This window comes from Lactuca sativa, chromosome 5 (genome assembly GCF_002870075.4).
Source record: "Lactuca sativa cultivar Salinas chromosome 5, Lsat_Salinas_v11, whole genome shotgun sequence".
Lineage (NCBI taxonomy): Eukaryota > Viridiplantae > Streptophyta > Magnoliopsida > Asterales > Asteraceae > Lactuca > Lactuca sativa.
Genome location: NC_056627.2, coordinates 42,846,679 through 42,850,526, shown reverse-complemented (window position 1 = coordinate 42,850,526; position 3,848 = coordinate 42,846,679).

The following is a 3,848-nucleotide window of genomic DNA, read 5'->3' as shown; positions in this document are numbered from 1 at the left end:
TGCAGTTACTTTGGATCAGGGATATGTTCTGTACTTGTTACATTTCGTGGGTTAAGCGGGAGAGTCTAGCACATGTGTTTCTAAATTTGAGGCTTCGGGGGTTTTTCTCGAGGCCGGAATATGAGTCACGGGGACTTCGGAAAGGAGTAATGATTATGTTCAGCTGGAGTTATGCAGCTGGAATTAGAATGGTTAACTGATAGGATTCGAATGTTGTTTTCTAGGGCAAGGAATGTTCCCTTTCAGTTTACGAGCTCGAAGGATTGAGCAGGCTTGTGACCCCAGGATCAGGTTGTATTCTAGCTCAGGGTCAGTTGGTCACCGGGATTGGCGATAGTAGTTTAGCACTGGTAAGTAGGGGTGAGCATTTGGACCGGCCCGGACCGAACCGGACCGGACCGGCTCTTGGACCGGACCGGTTATGGAGAATTTTGTGGACCATGGACCGGACCGGATGAGTCGTGTCCGTGTCCGTGTCCGTGTCCGGGTCCAGGTCCGGGTTTTCCGGTTTTTTGACCCGTTTGGACCGGTACAACTTTAATTACATAGAGTATAATAAGTAATCTATATTGATGTATAATATTATAACTTGCAAAATTAATATGTTTCCGTTTCATGACTAACTAATCTACATTGATGTATAATATTATAACTTGCAATTTGCAAAAATTAATTTTCCAAATAAAAGCAACTAACATATAAATCAAGTTCACCAACAAAAGTTAAACAATTTTAAGACAAACATACAAAAGTATTACCGTAACAACAAAAATCATAGTTTAAACTTTAAAATCAATATGTAACATATTTAAAGCTTGTGCAATCTCTAAATAAACACAAATGAAAATGTTGTTAGTATTTAATAAAAAGTAATAATTGTAAAAAAAAAGAATAAATATTGTAATTTTTTTACCCAAAGCTATATCATTATCGTTCAAGATGTTACCAACGTTGTCAACTATCGGATTTGTAAACTTTATTACCCAATCATGGGTGCATAACAAAGCTTCAACTATCAATGTTGATAAACTAGTTTGATACTCACTTACAACTCTACCACAAGTGCTAAACGCGGACTCGCAATTATAGTATAAAATAATACTAAAAAACTGAAATATTTCAGCTTTGATAGCTCTACTTTGAAAGATTGTAACTCAATGAATATAATACCAAAATAAACAAAATTATAGTCTAAATTCATCTAAAAATTGTAAACTAAATGTTGGAAAAAACCGTAGGTCAATCCGACTTAAAACGAATGAGTTATGGGTGTTTAAAAAACGTCACAGATTATAAAATCTTGCTAAAAGGCTGAATTTTTTTCAACTTTGATAGCTCTACTTTAAAGGATTGTAGCTCAGTGAATATAATACCAAAATAAACAAAATTATAGTCTAAACTCATCTACAAACTGTAAACTAAATGTTGGAAAAAATCGGAGGTCAATCCGACTTAAAACGAATGAGTTATGGGTGTTTAAAAACCGTCATAGCTTACAAAATATTGCTGAAAAGCTGAATTTTTTCAGCTTTGATAGCTCTACTTTGAAGGATTGTAACACGGTGAATATAATACCAAAATAAACAAAATTATAGTCTAAATTCATCTACAAACTGTAAACTAAATTTTGGAGAAAACCGCAGGTCAATCCGACTTAAAACGAATGAGTTATGTGCGTTTAAAAAACGTCACAAAAATCTTAATCATGTCCAACCGGTTCTAAACCCGGTAAAAACCGGACCGGACCGGGAAAAAAACCGGACCGGACCGGCAAGAAATCTTAGAACCGAGAACCGGCCCGGGGGTCCAAAAAAACGGTCCGGTCCGGTCCGGTTCACCGGTCCGGTCCGGTCCACTGGTCCAAATGCTCACCCCAACTGGTAAGCGTGGGTGGGTCGATGTGGCATAAGTTTTTTGGAGGTCCAGTTCGCCTCAGATCTCTTGTATCGGGCAATAAGGATTGATTGTACGATCTATTGCACTTTTGGGATTCCATACTATGTCTTGGGAGTAGTTATAGCCCAATTTAGGGCAGAGGTTCTTTCAACTATTGCAGTTCAACTGTGGATGATCGGGCTGGTGAGTAAGTCAGGGTGCGAGACCCTGAATGATATGATTTCTAGAGCCGAGATCGGGATATTTGTTGGAGCACTTTAAGAAGAAGGGTATTATATGGGAGGTCTGCGGACAGGGTCCCATAGGATGGTTATTCAGCATTATTAGGATTCAGTGGTTTTAGTAACCATTATTGACATGTGGGGGAAAGCGCCAAGGGAAGTAGCTCGTTGTTGAGACATTAGTTGGAGCATCTATTTTTGGATTTCAAGATTTGGGTGTGGGATCATTCGAGCTTTAGGGAATGTTGGTTTCCTAGGGATTCAGGAAGTGCTCATCTAGTTATTAGAAGCGTGTGATCATTTGGGGTTGGCTAGTAAAGGAGTACTAATTTGAAAGGTCTGGTTCTCATTAGATCGATCGTTGGGAAGTGAGAAGGATTGGGAATTCTCAAATTTTCATGTATTGTGAAGACTTTGTTGAATCTAAGTGGGGGAGAATCATCCTAGAATGTAGAAGCAGGATCGGTTTTGAAACTGGGATAAGTTTTGCATTATTTTCAGGAAGGAAGATTGATGGGTTTTCTGCATAAGAAACAATCCTATGTGCTCATACAAACCCTAATGCTTGGATCTTGGTTTCTCTATTGTACATGCTTTGAATCCAAGACTTACAAACCTAGATCTATCATATATGATTCAAAATTATCATAAAGAAAACAGATCTAAGTGTTTTACCTCTTTCAAGTAGCTTGAAATTCTTGTAATCTTCTTGATCTTGAGCTTAGAGTCACAATTGTAACTCCTCTAATGGTTCACAAACCCCACAAGCAAGAAGGCAATATGAGGAAAGATGAGAGGTGCTAAAATCGTCCCTAGGGTTCTCTTAGAAGCATGTGTAGCCGATTTCCATAGCCTAGGGGTCTTATTTATACTTGCATGCTGCTAGGGTTTCAGTCTAAACCCTAATGGACAGCTTAACCACCAAGCAGCCCCAGGAACCTTCTGGAATAAGGCCTTGGACGAAAATATGATGGATCCCCATCATAATTTCGTTCCCCCTTTTGTTCATAAGGTTTCCTTAGCCCAAAACTTAAGTATCATACATTTAACAAATTATACCCCTTTATTTAATTAATCTCTTTTAGTCACCAAATTAATTCCTAATTAATTTATGACCAATACTAATTAAATAAGTATGATTTCTCCTTTAATATATTATTATTATAATATATTAATAAACCATAATATTCTCTCTTTCTCCTTAAATTACCTTGTCAAGTTGCTTTGGTGAAGGCAACCCAAAAGGACCATGCACAACCGGGTCAAGTACATACCAAATATAGTTACGGGCTTAGAAACTATTCCAACAGTCTCCCAATTGGATAAGTCTAGTAACTATATCTCACATATGACTTCAGAATCCGATTTGCAATCGTAGCTCTTATATTTCGCTGTCAACTCTGATCAGCTTGTCCTTCAGATAAGGGATCGTATAATCCTCTATTCTAGATATCATGCTGAGAATACTTATTATCTAACACTTGTTTCTTGATCTCTGATTTGTTTGACATAAAATTTAGTTGAACACATCAACCTCATTCTGATCGGGCCCGACACATAAGTCAAACCAAATCATCAAGTGGCCAAAATATCACTTTTATTCTCATAGAATAAAAGGAACATATCAACTTCGACTCATATGCATCCATTATTTACTAATTGAGTAACGCACACAATGTATTTTATAACATCAAGTTACTGATGCATTTACACATCATCAATGCATAACCA